Below are 22,388 nucleotides of genomic sequence, written 5' to 3'. Positions count from 1 at the left end.
ATAAGTTCAATTTCTCTGACTTTTTATCTTTTAATAAATTATTTATTTATCTAATTTATTCCATACTTCACAACAATTCATTAATAACTGAAGGACTGAATGACCCGTTGGATTCCATCTATCAAGATATTTTACTATTAACATGAAATGTAACAAAGTAACCAAAATTATGTTTATTAACTATTAATATTTCTGTTTATCAACAATTATTACATTTGTGTTTATTACCTATTAATACATCTTGTCTAGGATAGGTACAAACTAATATTCTTAGAGAGATTTTAATGCAGTACTTACCATTACAAATCAGTACACTTAATATCACTGCAATATTTGGTAATCATCATTACTTCATAGTATAATAAAACACCTATTTTATATTTTGGACAAATCTTATGCATGCAATAAACTTTAGTCTAATGTAAGATTCACTTTCATTAACATCATCATCATAATCTTCTTAGCAGTTTTACTTAATCTCTATCTTCATTTTTAAAACTGATTAAAAAATGAATCAAGCAGTTTGTTTTAAGACAAAAGTTCATAGTCAATAATTACAAGCTAATTATTTTTTTTATATAATCACATTCCTTTACCAGCAGTTCTTATGGGCAAAAACAATTATATCACATTATAGTTCCTCATTGAAGATACATATACTGTATTTATTGAATCTACAAATCTTCAACTCCTTATGTAAAGAAAACAAAAACTATTTCCTGAATAGCACACATTCATTTGTTCTGAAGACCTTCAAGTAGGAAAGTATCTCTGTTATCACCAATCTAGTGACTCGCACACAAACTTTAAAACTTTGGACCAACTAGAGCAAAATTGCAGCAGTGTTGCGAGGTGGGATAAAAGTAAAATTAATAGAGTTTATGTAGAAAAATTAATTTTATTCAATGAAGACATTACGTTTGTTTATAAAAAATTCATTAATTTTGCTTAACCTAAAAAGTCACTGACTTCTGAATTTGAGAACTGAGGAACACACTAAAGACAGAGTAGTAGACCAAAGTTGCCAGGGCTTACAAAATTTCAAGGATTGAAATCATTCTGGTCTTAAAAGTATGATTGTACAAATGCCAGTAATCAATGGATATTTAGTTACCATCTCAATTAGATATAGAAGCAAATGATTTTAGAAACTTATGGTAGCAGGATGTCCCAAGAGAAACTGAAAAGAAGGATGGGGATAATTCTCTGATTTCAAACTCTCCCTTAAGGATAGAAAAGCTTAATATGCAGTTATAACCAGACCTAATGAAAGCAAATCCAAATATTTATAAGTAATATCTCACATATAAGATCTAGAGATCTAGCAAATATTCATCGATGCCTTCAGGTATTAGCCATAAGAACTTAAATGTCCAAATTTTACTTAAATTACAGATGTGTCGCTTAAGCAATTGGTGGAACAATTTTACAAAAAAATCTGGTAATGCTCTGCTACTATGAGGTTTCATTAGATCACATGAATGGAGAAGGCAATAAATCAGACAATTTCACACACAAGCATTTGCTTGAACCATAGGATCAGTACCTACCCAGACACAGAGCTTTTTCGTGGAGCAAGTGAATGCTCATCTTTTGTACAATGGTATGAGCAATTACCAAGCTTAAAGAGAAGACGAGGGAGTGACAGTAAGGAGCTGAAGACTCTTCTGTATCAAATTAGTATTTTCCTGGATTGGGGTTGAATCTGGTCATTGCAACAAGTAATTGCTAGAGGTGCTGTTTTTGAGGAGTCTTAATCACAAGAGAGTAGTGAGCATTGTCAGTCATATGTGATTTATACACAAACATCATGGGGGGGGGGAGTAGCAGGAATAGAAAAGTTAAAAAGGACTTCAGAACCCTCTGAATTTATATATATTATTTTTGGGATCTTCAACACGCATAATATAAAGACTGCAGAGTATCAATCCTGACAGGCAATTAATTTGGGAATACATTGCCCTTTACTGAATGTAACAATGGTGAAAGGGGAGGTGTGTATCGTGGTTCTCCATACTTCTAGGTAACCCCAAATGTCATCTCTAAGTCTTCTCAAAAATACAACTCTTACTAGAATGAATAAATTTTGAAGCAAGGCTAATTGTTAAAAAATGTACACAATGCCATGGTGATGGGAAAAAGAAAAAAAAACAATTCTAGTTAAACCATCATCATCATCATAAACATTCTAAAGTCAGACTTTACTTTTACAGGGTTAGACTTGAGTTCACTCCATACTCTACCTTCTTGAACCCTCATATTGTCTAGGACTTCATCTATTCCTTTTTAACATGATTTTCTGGGTCCTACCTGTGTGTCTTGCCACTTTCATACTTGTTGCTATTGCTTTTCTGACCAACTGTTCCTAATCCCTTCTCATGATATATCAAAAATATTTCCTAACTTTCAATGACAAGTCAATTTTCCCAAGTTCTGAACATTGGAGATCCTTATCATCATAAGATATGTATGTTGGCTCTTTTATTTATGGGGTTAGACATGCCATGAATTCTCTTCATTGTTATTTATCTAGTAATCTGTCTTACTGAACTTGCATTTACCAACAACTTTATGAGCCTTACTTCAGGTCTTTGTTCTGCCACTGTAATGATCTTTATGTCTTCTCATGACTTGTCCTAACCAACTCAAGCTTTGATTTCTTAGATTTTTTCCAGCTTCTGGAAACCACAGCTCTTCACAAATTCCTCATTTGTACGGTATACACATCTACTAGCATTATAAGGTAACTCTATATAATAATTTCTACTCTTTGCTTTGTTAGTGCCCATGTTTTTCATACATATAGTAATAATGGGACAGTCTGGCTATCACTTAAATTCTTCCATACTGTAGCCACTCACTTCCTTGATACTCTTTCAACTCCTGTTCCAGCATCCAGTGCATCTCAAATCACAAATGCTTTACCTCCTCTACAATAAATCAGACAATTCACTTAATACTAAAGCCTGGCAAGATAAATGTAACCTTGGAAAAAGACAATCTTTTACCCTTCATATAACACTCAAAAGAAAATATACCAGCAAAAGGTTGCAAAAATAATTGATAAATTTAAAGAGAAGACAGGTACAAAGACAGATCTAACTGTCGAAGTGCTGAAAGAAATATGCAAACCAGACTTGCAGCCTCATTCAGTGAACAAGGGTTAGGTTAGTTAACTGAAATAAAAACCTAAAACTTTGCACTATAAAACCATGATTCATGGGATTAAACAAGGATATCACATACAGCAAGTGACCTAATTTTGCAAACACTTCTCAACATTAATCAGTGCTGTAAAAATAGTTAATCATTGATCAACTGGCAAGAGATACTATACTTGAAGTGACCTACTTTTCTACTGAAGGCCTACATGCAGATGCACCAGGATAAGGGTAAGTATTTCTATAGGTTATTTTTTTTTTAGAATTCAAGTGCATGTGAATTTGCAAAAATTCACAGACTAAACAAAAGAAGTGTTATTTTTCTAAGCATATTTTTTTTTTTACTGCAGACAAGTTTTTTTTACTTGAACATTGAAAAACAAGTACTGTAGAGCTCTCAGCACTTAAAATTAATATGCCCGAAGAAGATGTAGACTTGTGCGTTTACTTTTTCCTTTCACATTCATTTCAATCTTGATATGATTTCTATTGGGTTGACAATTCTCACATTTGCTAGGTCCTGTAGAGAATGAAAGTTTATGATTAAAAAAAAATATTTTTAAATATATAGTATTATACTTCAACACTAATTCTTTCTTTATTACAACTCCATGCCTTAGTATCATTTTGTTTTCAACAAAATGTTCCATTGGTTACTCAATGTAAGAAATCTCTACCTGTTAACCCTACTCATTCTCTGTTCTTTGGCAACTGGAAAGTAGGCCAAAGAGGGAAATATATATATATATATATATATATATATATATATATATATATATATATATATATATATATATATATATGTGTGTGTGTGTGTGTGTGTGTGTATATGTATGTATATATATATATATATATATATATATATATATATATATATATATATATATATATATATATACTGTATATATATACACACTGAAGTGGCTTTTGTTTTGTGAAAATTTTGTGTTATGAGTCATGTTTTACATGTAAATCGCCCAATTCATTCTAAACCCTACAAAAGCACATTGAATTTTAATATATATATATATATATATATATATATATATATATATATATATATATATATAATATATATATATATATATACACACTGAAGTGGCTTTTGTTTTGTGAAAATTTTGTGTTATGAGTCATGTTTTACATGTAAATCGCCCAATTCATTCTAAACCCTACAAAAGCACATTGAATTTTAAAATAAAGCTACAGTAAAACCACAATAAAATACTGTACAGTCAAATACATCTGAACCATTATATACCTAAACTAACTGTTAATACCTGTAAATTAAGTAGTTATTGGAACATAGTGCAATAATAAATGGAAAATAATACAATACATATAGTACATTACTGTACATATGCAAAATATACAGTACCATATGTACTGTACTATTATAGGACCCTTACTATACAGATACATTTTCTATTGTGTAAACTAATTTTCTTCAACTTTTTTTAATGGGTGACTATTTTATTCTCGGCCTGACTGGCAAAAATCCTTTATCACGAAAAATTTTTGGCAATGCAAATCAGAAAAATCTTCGCATCTCGTTTCGCAGAGTGAAAATTTCGTAAACAGATTCTTTTGTGAAGAGAGGTATGACAGTGTGTGTGAGAGACTGGTAGACATGTGTGTTGAACAAGAGATGGTAATAAGTGCTAGCTTCTTTAAAAAGAAAGATAAAAATAAGTATACATAGGTAAGAGTGGCAAATGGAAGAGTAGTAGAAAGGGCATTAATGGATTATGTGTTGATAACTAAAAGAATGTTTGGAAGATTGAAAGACGTGCACGTGTTTAGGGGTATGGCTAACGGTAAGTCTGATCATTTTTTGGTGGAAGGAAAATTAGTTGTAGCAAAAGAGTGGGGAAATAAAGTAGGTGGATGTAAAAGGGAGGTAGTGAGGATTGAAGAGCTAATAAAACCGGGGGTAAAAAGTAAATATCAGGAAAGGTTGAAAATGGCATATGACGAGGTGAGTAAGAGAAATTGGTAATTTAGAGGAGGAGTGGAAGTTAGTAAAAGAAAATTTTGTTGGGATTGCAAGTGATGTATGTGGCAAGAAGGTTGTTGGAGGCAGCATGAGGAAGGGCAGTGAATGGTGGAATGAAGGAGTGAAGGTAAAAGTGGAAGAGAAAAAGAGGGCTTTTGAAGAATGGCTGCAGAGTAATAGTATAGAGAAGTATGAAAAATATAAAGAGAAAAATGTGGAAGTAAAGCGCAAGGTACGTGAGGCAAAGAGGGCAGCTGACCTGAGGTGGGGTCAGGGATTGGGTCAGTCATATGAAGAGAATAAGAAGAAGTTTTGGAAAGAAGTGAAGAGAGTAAGGAAGGCTGGCGCAAGAATTGAAGAGACAGTGAAAGATGGAAATGGAAGGTTGTTAAAAGGAGAGGAGGCAAGAAAAAGATGGGCGGAATATTTTGAAAGTTTGCTGAATGTTGAGGATAATAGGGAGGCAGATATAATTGCTGTTCCAGGTGTTGAGGTGCCAGTGATGGGAGATGAAAATGAGAGAGAGATTACAATAGATGAAGTGAGGAGAGCACTAGATGAAATGAGAGTAGGAAAAGCATCTGGTATGGATGGTGTGAAAGCTGAGATGTTGAAGGAAGGGGGTGTGACTGTGCTTGAATGGTTGGTGAGATTGTTTAATATGTGTTTTGTGTTGTCAATGGTACCAGTAGATTGGGTTTGTGCATGTATTGTACCACTATATAAGGGTAAGGGAGATGTGCATGAGTGTTGTAATTCAAGAGGTATTAGTTTGTTGAGTGTAGTTGGAAAAGTGTATGGTAGAGTATTGATTAATAGGATTAAGGATAAAACAGAGAATGCAATCTTGGAAGTACAGGGTTGTTTTAGAAGAGGTAGGGGTTGTATGAATCAGATTTTTACAGTTAGGCAGATATGCAAGAAATATTTAGCAAAAGGTAAGGAGGTGTATGTTGCGTTTATGGATCTGGAGAAAGCATATGATAGAGTTGATAGGGAAGCAATGTGGAATGTGATGAGGTTATATGGAGTTGGTGGAAGGTTGTTGCAAGCAGTGAAAAGTTTCTACAAAGGTAGTAAAGCATGTGTTAGAATAGGAAATGAAGTGAGTGATTGGTTTCCGGTGAGAGTGGGGCTGAGACAGGGATGTGTGATGTCGCCGAGGTGGTTTAACTTGTATGTTGATGGAGTGGTGAGAGAGATGAATGCTCGAGTGCTTGGACGAGGATTAAAACTGGTAGGCGAGAATGACCATGAATGGGAGGTAAATCAGTTGTTGTTTGCGGATGATACTGTACTGGTAGCAGACACAGAAGAGAAGCTTGACCGACTAGTGACAGAATTTGGAAAGGTGTGTGAGAGAAGGAAGTTGAGAGTTAATGTGGGTAAGAGTAAGGTTATGAGATGTACGAGAAGGGAAGGTGGTGCAAGGTTGAATGTCATGTTGAATGGAGAGTTGCTTGAGGAGGTGGATCAGTTTAAGTACTTGGGGTCTATTGTTGCAGCAAATGATGGAGTGGAAGCAGATGTACGTCAGAGAGTGAATGAAGGTTGCAAAGTGTTGGGGGCAGTTAAGGGAGTAGTAAAAAATAGAGGGTTGGGCATGAATGTAAAGAGAGTTCTATATGAGAAAGTGATTGTACCAACTGTGATGTATGGATCGGAGTTGTGGGGAATGAAAGTGATGGAGAGACAGAAATTGAATGTGTTTGAGATGAAGTGTCTAAGGAGTATGGCTGGTGTATCTCGAGTAGATAGGGTTAGGAACGAAGTGGTGAGGGAGAGAACGGGTGTAAGAAATGAGTTAGCGGCTCGAGTGGATATGAATGTGTTGAGGTGGTTTGGCCATGTTGAGAGAATGGAAAATGGTTGTCTGCTAAAGAAGGTGATGAATGCAAGAGTTGATGGGAGAAGTACAAGAGGAAGGCCAAGGTTTGGGTGGATGGATGGTGTGAAGAAAGCTCTGGGTGATAGGAGGATAGATGTGAGAGAGGCAAGAGAGCGTGCTAGAAATAGGAATGAATGGCGAGCGATTGTGACGCAGTTCCAGTAGGCCCTGCTGCTTCCTCCGGTGCCTTAGATGACCGCGGAGGTAGCAGCAGTAGGGGAGTCAGCATTATGAAGCTTCATCTGTGGTGGAAATGTGGGAGGTTGGGCTGTGGCACCCTAGCAGTACCAGCAGAACTCGGTTGAGTCCCTGATTAGGCTGAAGGAACATAGAGAGTAGAGGTCCCCTTTTTGTTTTGTTTCATTGTTGGTGTCGGCTACCCCCAAAATTGGGGGAAGTGCCTTGGTGTGTGTATATATATATATATATATATATATATATATATATATATATATATATATATATATATATATATATATATATATATATATATATATATATATATATATATACATGTGTGTGTATATACATGTGTATATAATATCCCTTTCTGAACGGGGATTCCTTAACGTGGGGAAGGGATTTGCGTATCGCCATGATCAGCAAAGTTATACTAGTCAGGGACACTCATACTAGGTTGGTTTGCTGTGAGCAATCTGACAAACATCTCCCATCATCACAAAATAGTAAATTCTGGTATCTTCCAAGTTTAATATACAAAGGTGATGATAAAATACTAGTTGTTCAACATTGGAACTATTTGTATCAACACTAATACAATTAGTGTCCCAAAGGGAATTGTGGGCATTGAAGTTTTCAAATAATAGAAAATCTCCCTGCTTATCTAAGAGTTCCTTGATTAGATTTTGTAAATTATAGTTACAAGAGGATTGATTGTATAGTTCACTGACTTATGAGTGCAAGACAAATGGGTGCTGACAATTGAGTACAGTAACATTTGAGTGTCGACATTTAATTCCCATAAATTCAAAATACAATTATTACTGTCGTTTGATTAGAAATCATATTTCTCTTTTCGTATTTGTTGTACTATTACTTCCTTAAATTCATTACATTTTCAAAACATTTTTTAGATAGGTTTTCTGCTTTATTCTGAAAGAAAGGGAAAAAACTAAATGGGAAATTTTCATTTATTTTTTTGACACGCTAATAAAAAAATAAAAATTCTTATTTATTCCTGTATATACCACAAAATATCTCAAAACAATTCATATTACTACTTCTACAGTCTAATATTAAAAGGTATCAATATCATATATATATAAAAAAATCAGAGTCATTACTACTGTAGTCATATGCATGGAAATTTTCACCAGCATACATGTAAACAAGTTCTTGAGCTATATCTCCTTCCTCTATGTCCCTTTTCATTCCAGTTGTCATTGTACTGTCTGCTGGGGGAATGATACTTTGAAAGAACAGCAACTACTTCAGGATACAAATAAAATTGGGTGTCTTGAATGGCTCGCTTTGGTGGAGCATTTCATGAAACTGCATCACTGATAAGCTAACCACTAAATTTGCAAATCTTATATACATGATCATGACCACTGGCAGATTTGCATTCATCTTAAAAAAATGTATGTCCTTCATTTGCACTTTCCAGTTAAACAACCCCTTGACTCTTTGTTTCTCTTAAGCACTCTGTCAACTCTGTAACAGTAACCTTTGTGCAATATATTTCCTTTTCCTTTAGACAATGTTGTTTTCTCTAAATCGTTGGTTCTGTGAAAAGAAATAATCAAAAGGTGCTTTTCCTTTTAAAAATGTTTTGTTTTTAATTTCCTAAACCAAATTATTCTAACAATAGTAACAAAATGTTTGTAGCCAAACAATAAACACATGTACACACATGCACGCATACAGAGATTTTGAGAATGGGTTAATTACTTCTATGATGAATTTACGGCACTCTTAAGGTCTGCGTTCAAATGTTACTGTGCTCAACTGTCTTGCACTTATTGTCAGCACTCAAAAGTCAGCTCATGGATTGTATATATTAAATATATCCAAGGTTATTCAGATGTATTTCAACTCCAGACAATTGAAATTTTGATGTGTTAAATTTCTTTGCACCAAAAGTTACTTTACTATGAATATATATCGCAATTCCTAGTACATCAGGAGAAGGGACTAAGTGAGATGCTAGGTTGTACTTTTCTACTGTAGAAAAAGTATTGTTAGTATGCTGTAGGTATATTGCAATAGGGTTATAATAGACTGAATTTGCCCTAAAAGCCAGCAGGTTTTAAAACCATTAACTTTCCATTGAATTATGTAGGGACTGAACATGAAGGTAATGGATATGGAATACCAATAGGTAGGGCGTTATTTTGTTGCAGCTGAGTTCCTGTTTAACAGTGCTGGAATTATTTTCATATTAGGTTTTGGTTCTTTAGATGTAATTTCCTGATGTTTACTTGTATTATGATTTCCTTCCTGGTTATCAGTTTGATTTTGGTTAAAGTTTTCTATAAATTTTCAAGATGAAGAGTGCCTGTTGCACGCTTCTTTATGTGATGGTCAACACACATACAAACAGCTATGTGCATTTATAATCTACCAACCTAGTGTTTATTTTGTTGTTGATAAAGTTGTCAATCATATTTCCTATTTTATGTGAATTAGTATTTCTATTTAACCAAATTCTGAAATAAAGCAATTGCAGCCGTACAATATTTTGTCGGATTTTTTTTTTCTCTATTGTGGTCCTGTGATTCCAATAACTGGTGATGGATTTATTTCTTATAATGGTGCGTAATCGATGAAGTTTCATTCAACTTCTTAACTATTGTCAAGGTTCTAATGGACCTTGACTTTCAGATGTTTGATATACTGATTAATCATTACTTTGGATTCAGATTTAGAAGCCGAGAGCCGAAAATTTTTTTTTGTTGTGTACCAGTTCGATTTGCTACCTTATCCCCTGAATCTACCTTTATAGTAAATTTAGAATGACTCTCACACATTCTTCATTATTTGCTTATTTTATTTCAGGAGCAGTTCTCATTCAGATTCTATGGGTACATGATCAACCATCTTTACCTCATAAAAATCCTCTATATCGTTGGAGGTATCAGAAGTGGCTAGAATGTCAAACCTGGTCTGTACAAAAATCTGAGTTTGTATATATTTAGCCTTTTTACTTCCACTATTGGGACATTTGAGTTTTGTTGAACTTTTAGGAGTAATAGTAGAGGTGTTAGAGTACAAAAGGTTTGAGTGATTTGATGCATTGGCATTGGATTGACTATTTATCTGTAAATTAAGACCTGTGGAAGTACGGACGGTATTAGAACTGGAAGTTGAACCATATGGATTGGACAGAATTCTTGTGTTAGTTGATCCTAACTATTACCCATAAGCTTTTTCCTGGCTTCACCAAAGGTTATGTGTTTGTTATTTGCTGTTTTAATGATTGCTTGTTCCAGTCTATATTTAGGACACTGTCGGGACTTTGCCAAGTGAGCTCTTTCAGTGAAGAAAAAATTTATCATTAAAACAATCTTCAGAAAAATCATGGAACTTAGAACACTTGAAACATCTTTAACCATTAGTGCATTTGATATTGTGCCCATATTCATAACACGTATATCAGTAGATAGACCAAGAATGTAATTTTTTTTTAACAGAAATTTTCAAATGACGGATCTTCATATAGTCTGGCAGATAAAGTGAGGTAAATACTACTAAGGTGGCTTTATTTGTTCCCTACAACTTTTCAACTTTATAAATATTGCGAGGACACCTCTTCAATGTCTTCTGAGAATTCATAAAGATCTCTATAATAAATCATTCCTTTTGCTTGATTAGAAGTGGTAGGTTGGCCAAGGCACTGGCCGCTAGAGACTTATGGGGTCCTTTGACTGGCCAGACAGTACTACATAGGTCCCTTCTCTCTGGTTACGGTTCTTTCCCTTTGTCTACACAGACACTGAATAGTCTGGCCTATTCTTTACAGATTCTCCTCTGTCCTCATACACCTGACAACACTGAAATTGCCATACAATTCTTCTTCATCCAAGGGGTTAACTGCTGCACTGTAATTGTTCAGTGGCTACTTTCCTCTTGGTAAGGGTAGAAGAAACTCTTCAGCTATGGTAAGCAGGTCTTCTAGGAGAAGGACACTCCAAAAGCAAACCATTGTTCTCTAGTCTTGGGTAGTGTCATAGCCTCTGTACCATGGTCTTCCACTGTCTTTGGTTAGAGTTCTCTTGCTTGAGGGTACACTCGGGCACACTGTTCTATCTAGTTTCTCTTCCTCTTGTTTTGTTGAAGTTTTTACAGTTTATATAGGAAATATTTATTTTAATGTTGTTATTATTCTTAGAATAATTTATTTTTCCTAATTTCCTTTCCTCACTGGGCTATTTTCCCTGTTGGGGCCCCTGGGCTTATAGCATCCTGATTTTAGAACTAGGGTTGTAGCTTAGCATTTAATAATAATAATAATGTGGAGATACCTTTTTAATATCAAATGAGGAGGATGCAAATTTAGTAAGCAGCACTGCTTGTGTTTCATTGCCAGCTTTAACTAGCAAACTATGACCATCATTTCAAATTACCTTGAGGAATTGTGCCTACTTTTTTCTCTAGACACTCAACGCCCGTTTATATGTTATGCTAATCTCTGTAGGAAGCGACATGCCAGACTGGTTTGGCAATGATTCTTCGTGTAATTTCCTTCTCCCTTTGGAGATCAGTGTCCCTGGGCAAAAAATCAAATTCTGAGTAAAGAACATTTTGGAGATTGTATACTGTAGTTTTACATAGCTACAAAGGCCTTCTTTATTCTTAATTCTAATGAAGGCTATTCTAGCCTTCCAAATATCAGCATTGAGTTAGCATTCAAAATTCTCTTTGCCACTTGAAAGTTTTAATTTCATCCTTTCAATTTTCCCAAAAGGTTGTATAATATTTCATAATTTATATTGTGTTAAATACCTACGCAATATAGAACTCTCACATTTTCCATTTTCCCTCCATAGGGTCCTGCAGAAGAGGAAACAAAGGGTTCCAGTGTCATAACACTGGACAAAGATGTATTTAAGAGGAATCCTTTTTATTGCTGAAGTCATGAGCAGAATTTCCTTATCTAAACAAGCAAAGGTTGTCAACAGTATCTGGAGTTCACCATTTGATCCAGGGGTATGGGGAACATTAAATTTACTCATTATTTTTAAAAAGGGGGGAAGGGAATAATAATAAAAAATAAAAAAAGTTAAAATGAAAATATGTTTAAGGGGACCGTCCACCATGGTGTTTTGATATACCAACTTTCAGAAATCGAAAATCGTTTTATTGCTTCTATGTATGCATAAACATATCGTAAATGTTCTCCAGAAATTTCAGCCAATTATTTTTACAAATAAGGAAGATATAGAGGTCTTTAAATGATGACGTCATCCTTACTGCATCGTCTGCATGACTGAGTTTGACCGAATAGGAATAATCTTTGTGTGTTTATTTTTGCAAATATATATAGCGATTTTTTCCCTTATGTTTCGAAATCTCGCACGTCTGACAGGTCGCTGTGAGGGCTCTTTGGGTGGACCTGATCAGACGGTCCCACACTCCACTGAAGTATGAGGCATGTGGAGGGGGAAAGTTCCACAAAACATCTGATGGCATTGGCGAAGGAGTCTAGTTCCATTGTATCAATCATTTCCAGGTGGATTGCTTGCGAGGTAAGGCACGTAAAGATAGCGCCCCAACACTTCCTTGTGGCCCATCCTTGCTTCACTAAGACCAGTCCAAATCAGTACGACCTAGTGTTAGTAAAGGGGGTTCATCTGGATAAAGCCGGTCGGATGGCAGATCAGCCATCACCTGAACTATAGAACTACGACTTAGTCTGCGACAGACCAAGAATTCTCGAATGACAGTCTTAACCTGCTCTGTCTTGTTTCTCTTCCTCTTGTTTTGTTGAATTTTTTATAACTTATATAGGAAATATCTATTTTAATGTTGTTACTGTTCTTAAAATATTTTATTTTTCCTTGTTTTCTTTCCTCACTGGGCTATTTTCCCTGTTGGAGCCACTGGACTTATAGCATCCTGCTTTTCCAACTAGGGTTGTGGCTTAGCAAGTAATAATATGTTATTTTGATTATAAAATAAATTTTTGAATATACTTACCCGGTGAATATATAGCTGCAACTCTGTTGCTCGACAGACAACTCTACGGAAAAACTCGCCAGCGATCGCTACACAGGTTGCGGGTGTGCCCAACAGCGCCATCTGTCGACCAGATACCCAGCTCTCATGTAAACAAAGACTCAATTTTCTCCTCGTCCCACTGTGTCTCTATTGGGGAGGAAGGGAGGGTCATTTAATTTATATTCACCGGGTAAGTATATTCAAAAATTTATTTTATAATCAAAATAACATTTTTCAATATTTAACTTAGCCGGTGAATATATAGCTGATTCACACCAAGGATGGTGGGTAGAGACCAGTAATATATGTTTACACTTTTATGAGCTAAGAGTTTTTTATTTCATTTTAGAAGTTATCAAAATAACAAAAACAAAATAAATAGGTACCTGGTAAGGAAGTCGACTTGAACAATTACTCTGCCTTTTAAGTACGTCTTCCTTACGGAGCCTCGCGATCCTCTTAGAATGCTGATCGACCCCTAGGATTTGAAGTATCAAGGGTTGCAACCCATACAACAGGACCTCATCCAACCCCTAATCTAGGCGCTCTCAAGAAATGACTTTGACCACCCGCCAAATCAACCAGGATGCGAAAAGCTTCTTAGCCTTCCGGACAACCCATAAAAAAACAACACTTCAAGAGACAGATTAAAAGGATAAGGAATTAGGGAATTGTAGTGGTTGAGCCCTCACCCACTACTGCACTCGCTGCTACGAATGGTCTCAGTGTGTAGCAGTTCTTGTAAAGAGACTGGACATCTTTCAAGTAAAATGACGCGAACACTGACTTGCTTCTCCAATAGTTGCGTCCATTATACTTTGCAGAGATCTATTTTGCTTAAAGGCCACGGAAGTTGTTACAGCTCTAACTTCGTGCGTCTTCACCTTAAGCAAAGTTCGGTCTTCCTCACTCAGATGTGAATGAGCTTCTCGTATTAACAATCTGATAAAGTCTGACCAAGCATTCTTTGACATAGGCAAGGATGGTTTCTTAACTGAACACCATAAAGCTTCAGATTGGCCTCGTAAAGGTTTAGTACGCTTTAAATAGAACTTAAAGAGCTCTAACAGGGCATAAGACTCTTTCTAGTTCATTGCCTACGATCTCCGATAAGCTGGGGATATCGAAAGATTTAGGCCAAGGCCGAGAAGGCAGCTCATTTTTGGCTAGAAAACCAAGTTGCAGCGAACAAGTGGCTTTTTCTGACGAAAATCCGATGTTCTTGCTGAAGGCATGAATCTCACTGACTCTTTTAGCCGAGGCTAAGCATACCAGGAAAAGAGTCTTAAGAGTGAGATCTTTCAGGGAGGCTGATTGTAACGGCTCCAACCTGTCTGACATGAAGAATCTTAGTACCACGTCTAAATTCCATCCAGGGGTAGCCAAACGACGCTCCTTGGTGGTCTCAAAAGACTTAAGGAGGTCTTGCAGATCTTTATGTTTGGAAAGATCTAAGCCTCTATGCCGGAAGACCGAGGCCAACATGCTTCTGTAGCCCTTGATAGTGGGAGCTGAAAGGGATCGTCCTTTTCTCAGGTATAAGAGAAAAACAGCTATTTGAGCTACAGAGGTACTGGTCGAGGATACAGAAACTGACTTGAACCAGTCTCGGAAGACTTCCCACTTCGATTGGTAGACTCTAATGGAAGACGCTCTCCTTACTCTAGCAATCGCACTGGCTGCTTCCTTCGTAAAGCCTCTAGCTCTCGAGAGTCTTTCGATAGTCTGAAGGCAGTCAGACGAAGAGCGGGGAGGCTTTGGAGTACCTTCTTTACGTGTGGCTGACGTAGAAGGTCTACCCTTAGAGGAAGACTACTGGGAACGTCTACTAACCATCGAAGTATCTCGGTGAACCATTCTCTCGCGGGCCAGAGGGAAGCAACTAACGTCAACCTTGTCCCTTCGTGAGAGGCAAACTTCTGCAGTACCTTGTTGACAATCTTGAACGGTGGGGATGCGTAGAGATCCAGATGTGACCAATCTAGGAGGAAAGCATCTATATGTATTGCTGCTGGGTCCGGGACTGGAGAGCAATAGATTGGAAGCCTCTTGGTCAGCGAGGTTGCAAAGAGATCTATGGATGGTTTACCCTAAATGGCCCAAAGTCTCTTGCACACATCCTTGTGGAGGGTCCATTCGGTTGGAATTACTTGCCCTTTCCGACTGAGACAATCTGCTATGACGTTCAAGTCGCCTTGGATGAACCTCGTTACTAGGGAGATGTCTTGACCTTTTGACCAGATGAGCAGGTCCCTTGCGATCTCGTACAACGTCAGTGAGTGGGTACCTCCTTGTTTGGAGATGTACGCCAAGGCCGTGGTGTTGTCCGAGTTAACTTCCACCACTTTGCCTCGAAGGAGAGACTTGAAGCTTTTCAAGGCCAGATGTACTGCCAACAGCTCCTTGCAGTTGATATGCATGCTCCTCTGACTCGAGTTCCACAGTCCTGAGCATTCCCGACCGTCTAGTGTCGCGCCCCAGCCCACGTCCGATGCGTCCGAGAAGAGAACGTGGTTGGGAGTCTGAACAGCCAGGGGAAGACCCTCTCTTAGGTTGATATTGTCCTTCCACCAAGTCAGACAAGACTTTATCTTTTCGGAAACCGGGATCGAGACCGCTTCTAGCGTCTTGTCCTTTTTCCAGTGAAAAGCTAGATGGTATGAAGAGGACGGAGGTGTAGTCTTCCTAGTGACACAAATTGTTCCACGGATGACAGCGTCCCTACCAGACTCATCCACAGCCTGACTGAGCAGCGTTCCTTCTTCAGCATCTTCTGGATGGATAGCAGGGCTTGATCTATTCTGGGGGCTGATCGTCTTGTTGTTCAGCAACGTCCTCATCTGAAAACTGATGAGGAAACGGCAACGGAGTGGGCAACGTCTGGCTCGCTGATTCCGGTCGCACTGGTGCATGCGTGACGGAGCCGGACGCAACATCATGGAACTGCTGCACAGTCTGTGAACTGTCAACAACCATGGGTGCGCGCGGAAGCACAGCGTCAACCCGAGACTGTCTAGACTATCTGGGTTGTGCAGTCAACACCCTACCGGGTTGCTGAGGTTGACGCACTGCGTCAAAACAAGTCACCTCTGCTGGTTGTTGAACGTCCTGAACGTCAACAACCACCTCCGTGCGTCGCTTAACGACAACGTGCGGCTGGCAACCCACACTGGGTCGCATCGGTGGAGGAACCACCTCAACTGGCAGACGCGAGTAGGTTACCTCAGCGTCAACAGGGCGCACAACCGACTGGTTGGAAGGTTGTTGGCCAGAAGGTTCGGTAGCAACCTTCTCCGCATTAAAGTCCTCTACCAAGAACGCAAGCTTGGACTGCATGTCTTGCAGCAAAGCCCATTTAGGGTCTACGGGAGCAGGTGCGGCCACAGACGGGGTTAGCGACTGAGGCGGTACCGCTTTCCATCCCTGAAAGCCTTGTTTATGCATGACATAATTGTACAGCAAAACTTCAAAGGCTCGAAAACAGCTGTGAAGTTGACCTGTAAAAAACTTGGAGCGTCTCCTGGCCAGGCGCCAGGGAGAGTCTACGAGATTTGAGAAGTCTATCTGGGCAGAGGCATGAACTGCCAAGCCGAGAAATTCTCTCGTGTCATATCAGACTCTCGCTCTATAAGCCAGTTTAAAAGAAGGGAAAGCAAAGGCTGTATCCCCCAAACTCCTCCTGGTGAAAAACCAGTCGCCTAGCCAACGTAAAGCTCTCTAGGAGAGCGAGAGAGCACTAGCTTAAAAACAACGGCTTCGAAGTAGCTAGGTCTAGTGTAAGCTCTGACGTTTAGGCGAACGAGGAGCAGCAGTTACAAAAAGATCCGGACAAAGATCCTTAAAAAAATCATCATGATTTAATTAAAGTCCATAGGGGGCTAAGCAGCTTTAGGCTCCTCTCCATCTGACAGAGTCCTCAAGGGAATATCAGTAGGAGGGGGAACAGCAACTTCCTCATCTACAGGAACCTTGTCCGATAAAAGCTGAGTCTCAAGCAAGGGAGAGACCTACCGTGGTGGCAATGCTTTACAAGCAGAGTCCACACTCACTGGTGCATTAGTAGCGGACCAGAACGCAACGTCATGTAACTGCTTGACAGTCTGTGAACTGTCAACAACAACAGGTGCGAGAGACCAGGACGCAACGTCATATAACTGCTTGACAGTCTGTGAACTGTCAACCACAACAGATGCGTGAGGACGCACAGCGTCCACTCGAGACTGCTTTGACTGCCTAGACTGAGCAGTCAAAATAACTCTAGAATGCGGAGGTTGACACACAGCGTCAAAACAAGTCAACTCCGATTGTTAGTGAACGTCTTGAACGTCAACAGGAGCATCAGCAAGTGGCCTAACGTCCAAATGCGGCTGAAAAACCACACGAGACCGCATCGAGTGTGGTTCTAAACAACCTGACTGACGTGACTTAGCTACGCCAACGTCAACAGTAAGCACAAAGGAACGTTAGGTTGGCTGAAAGCCAGGATATCGATGAGATAAACGGCTAGACTCAACGGACTAATCGGCAGAATAGTCTTCCATAAGGGAGGCAAGCATATACTGCATGTCTTGCCATACAACCCATTAAGGATCAATGGAAATGGTTGTGGTAAGAGACGAGGGTAACGTCTGTGACCGCAACACTTTGCCAACAAAAAAGACTCTCGGAGTCTGTGTTACGCTTTTGTTAGGCGGCGAGCAGTTATCCGATGACTGCATAGGGTCAGAGCTGTCCTAATGGCTGTAACCAGGACGCTGGACCTGTCCTGAAAGGACTGACTTTCACTTAAGGGCTTCGAAACCTTGTGACAGGTTTCTTATGCGAAAAGCCTTCGGATGACGAGGAGAAACAACGTCTCTCTCGTCTTATGGTAGGGGAGATCTTGGTAAGATACACCCGATACCATAGAGGGAAAACGTCTGTTCGTTGATCAAGGCCTCTCGAACCCATAAGTCGTTTGACATTACTTCTCCCCTGGGCTTGGGAGCATGCAAGAGGTCCCGGACTAGGTGAACGACAGACACGAACAGACGAACCCTCGGACGCAACACTGTAACACTTTGCGCATATCACTTTATCACTTCGATTTTCTGTTTTGCACTTATTTCACTGAAATCGAAACTTTTACTGATTTCTACCTGAAACACGCAATTCTACCCTTCATTAAAAGGTAGTAATTGCGAAATCAGTCGTATAATGCAAGCTCATTAATACCAGCAAAAAACAGAAAACATATTTTAAGATAAAAAAATCAGTGGCTGGGAAAGAGACTAAACACTAGTTCCTATAAACTACGTTTTCAATCTCTCACCGCACATAGCCTGGGGACGAGAATAAAAAACTAAAAACGTTTTATCCTTCCTCCCCGTACAGAGACTAGGGACGAGAGTAACTCGAGAACAACGTTACCCGCTTGAACGGAACGTTTTCTCTCCTCTCTCTCCCTCCGTCTCTATCTCTCTCTCTCTTTCTCTCTTGATTTCGCACCTAAGAGAAGAGCCCAATTATATTTCGTCAAAAAAACATGTTATTTGACTAAAGGAAAAAACTGAAAGGTTTTTCAAATAAAAAGTTCCTTTAAAATAGAATTTAAAACATTTAAGCTAAGAAAGAATGAACAAAACGTCAGAATCGATTTACTCTTACTGCAAAGTGAAACCGTGATACACTCTCTCTCTATCGTAACGATAGAGCGCATGTTGAACGTCCTGAACGTCAACAACTGCGTAGCATACATAAACTAAACGTTAGTTCATCTTTGAAAACAGTACGAAGACTATCAAAGAAATTCTTTCATAAAATATTACATTTAAAAAGTTTTAAATCCTTAGCTCTTTAAAAGCTAATTACGATATAAAGGGCTCAACGTTGATTAACTTCGGTTTCTAAGTTAGGACCGCCTACTCTCAGGAAAGGTCGCATATAAACAAAACATTAAAATTTATTTTTATATGTTTATAATAAATGGAAAGTTAATCGAAGAGGCCTAATAAAGGCGGAGAGATATAAAATACTGTATATAGAGGAAAATCTATAAATAATTTATAACTAAAAGCCTAAACACACTTCCGTCTAAGGGAAGGGTCGGCCATTTAAAAGTGAAAGAAAGTCCATACTCTCTTTGTCACCATAATTAAATCTATCCAAAACGAGTTCAAGATTTAAGATGAAGATAAAACACCTGCACTGCGAAAGCTTAAAACTAGAATATAGTACTTCACCAATTAGATGTGAAAAACTCCAGTTTAGCAACAGCGAGTAAAGTACGTCTTGTCGACACCTCGACAGAGAGAAAATTGAGTCTTTGTTTACATGAGAGCTGGGTATCTGGTCGACAGATGGCGCTGTTGGGCACACCCGCAACCTGTGTAGCGATCGCTGGCGAGTTTTTCCGTAGAGTTGTCTGTCGAGCAACAGAGTTGCAGCTATATATTCACCGGCTAAGTTAAATATTGAAAAAAATAATAATAATAATAATAATAAAGGAATCCCTTGTTAAACAATAAGTACATGTAGTGAATTAGTGTACATGAAGGATTTTACTCTAGGTTTGCATGTGTACCTGCAAGTGTATTTCACATTTAATGAATGCAGTCAGTCGACTACGCTTAAATGATTGCATCATGCATCAGGAAATGTTACTGTGTAGAACTTCGTACACAAATGGTTAGGGGTCGATTAATTTTTCTTTTAGTATTGTTCAAGGTTATATATAAAATAGTACATGTATTAACAGTACTGTCTTTTACCGTACGGTATACGAAATGTTACTGTACTGAACAATACTTTAACCTGGTAGGTGACAAGTTAATGGTTTTGCAAGTCTACTTAGCCAAAAGGGTGATCACTTGCGAGTAATGTGTTGTTTCACCTTAGCTAATTAAGCTTTAATGTCGGGATAGTACTGTACATATCTTCCGTAATATATACTACAGTACAATATCAGCAAGAGTTGTTAGACAGGAACACCAGTATTTTGTTTTTACGTACATACTGTATATAAATCGGCTAGTATGGTGATGTCTTGAGTAATGAATCATCATACCATATACAGTACAGGACTGAAGTGTGTTCATACACTAGTACAATTCTAATACAGTATAAAATTAACATTGAAGATAATATGAATTACAATACAGTGATAGAAACGATGTGAAAACAATAGAGTGCAGTACAATGGGTTACCTAGTGTGTTAGTGGACTGCATGTAGGCATTGGTCTGCATTTTGTTGGGTTATGAATTGACTCATCATAGGGCATCAAGTACTCCAAGTCTTTGCAGATTCTTGATCTTTACGGGTGTGTCTGTTACCTAACCTCTTCAAATAAGGAGGGGTCGACTATAAAAAATATATAATTTTTTTTAAATATCAATCTTTTAGATAGATACATATTACATATATAACAAATTACATGTAAAAGTATTAGTCATATGATGTTGTACTAGTGCCTACATTTACTTCAGTGAAATAACTTGTGATGAGTTAGTGGAACACAGTGCCAAATGAAACATGAGGAAACGATTGAGTTTAGTTAAAACTGTCACCCGAACAAAGATTTAAGGGAAACATACGATATGCTACAACATCCACCTATATAATATGATATAATTTACAAGATCTTACTTTAGCTACTGGATCCAGACTACAGGGACATTCCTAGACTGGGTTAAGTCTATTAGGGGTGCACATATCTATGGTTATCTACGGATACGTTACTGATTATACACGATATCTTAAGATAGTCGTTTCGGGGGTTAGAACCCTGTGATACCTGATGGCAATTCTCTTGTAATATCACTCGCAGAAATATTATACAGTAGGAAGCTGCCGAAGGGACCTTCCAACAAGATGACATGGCTATCTCACCCAAAAATAGACTTTTCCTACGTCAAAATCCGTTAAAAGAATAAGAGATTCTGGCAGAAGATTTCTATCTGTAATACATAGCAAACCTCAAGAACCCTTACTGAAATTAACACTTGGAAACTAAGGACTCGACCAGGGGAGTTAGGTTTGACTGGCTACAGGACGGTTAGAACCAAAATGCCATTTAAAATAGGATTCACTGGAGACTAAACTTTAATGAATGAAAGCTATCGATGTCAAGAGCTTTTAAAGATCGATTACTATCGATTGTTGGCTTATTAAGTGAATTGTCTAAAGGTGGGGGCTTGCCATTACTGTCATCATCCCCACTGTAATCAATTAGCCTAGTCTTGTCTGGCTTTTCCCCTGAACTAACAGCAAGATCCCTTTAGAGCTTTGTACTGTTAATTTGATTGGCAGCCATTAAAAGGTATTATTACATAAGGTACCGTGAGGGAAATGTCTTTTCACAACATAATTTAAATCATAGTATTGGCTCTGTGATACACCATGGAAATGAGGATAGTGAATTTACAGAAACAGTTCTTGTGCCCACTTCAAGTAGTGATGGCATTAATGACCATCACTATAATGATGCCAGATAAGTTCTAACTGCTTAACAAACCAGAAAACATCTTAACGTGCAGTAATAAGCAAACAATTTGGAAAAAGTGTTCCCAATGACCGGCAAGTGAAGACTGCAGCGACAAAGAGAATGGTGAGTCATTTACCACTTACCACTTAAAAGCCCATTCCATTACAAAGTGTATGTGTTTATTGAAAGGAAAAAAAAAATGGTAAAATTTTGAATTGTCAAAATTTAACAGGTAAAGGTCGATTAAACTGAGCAGCTGCAGAAGTAATATGAACATCAGGGGAGATTCTTAGAAAAAATAATCTTGTGCAAAGTGTTTGGAGCCTCAACAACTCTGTTTAGCTTATGAAGCAGGTTCTGATATTGTATATAAAACCGTTGACAGATCAGTATCAAACAAAAATTTCCCCACACAAAACAAAAATATAGCCTGGTCAGGCTCCTCTTCCAGCCAGAATGCAGTTTTACATATGGTACATCACGACAAAAATATTCTAAATATTTTTTTCTAGTTTAGTCAAATATTTCCAACCTACCAAAATAGAACATTAATTTGTCAAATTTTCATTGAAATATGTCTAAAAATGTAAATGAAACAGATTTATATATATAATCAACAATATTGTACTTGATATAAGCTAGCCCAAAACTTTTTAATGATGAAATGGAAAAAAAACTAATTTATGATGAAAAAACCAAT

General features: G+C 37.8%; 1 protein-coding gene across 4 annotated transcripts in view; it reads right to left on the bottom strand.

The window, feature by feature from the left end:
- Window positions 1-267: 267 nt before the first annotated feature.
- LOC137634686 (protein abrupt-like) overlaps window positions 268-22,388 on the bottom strand; it is a 310,294-nt gene continuing 288,173 nt past the window's right edge. For all 4 annotated transcript variants that reach the window (XM_068367165.1, XM_068367168.1, XM_068367167.1 and 1 more), the window contains exon 10: window positions 268-3,681. The gene's annotated coding sequence lies outside the window, so the exon portion shown is untranslated. The remainder of the gene's footprint in view (window positions 3,682-22,388) is intronic.

The sequence above is a fragment of the Palaemon carinicauda genome, chromosome 45 (genome assembly GCF_036898095.1).
Source record: "Palaemon carinicauda isolate YSFRI2023 chromosome 45, ASM3689809v2, whole genome shotgun sequence".
Lineage (NCBI taxonomy): Eukaryota > Metazoa > Arthropoda > Malacostraca > Decapoda > Palaemonidae > Palaemon > Palaemon carinicauda.
Note: the sequence above shows the minus strand (reverse complement) of the source record. Positions and strands in the feature narration are given on the sequence as shown.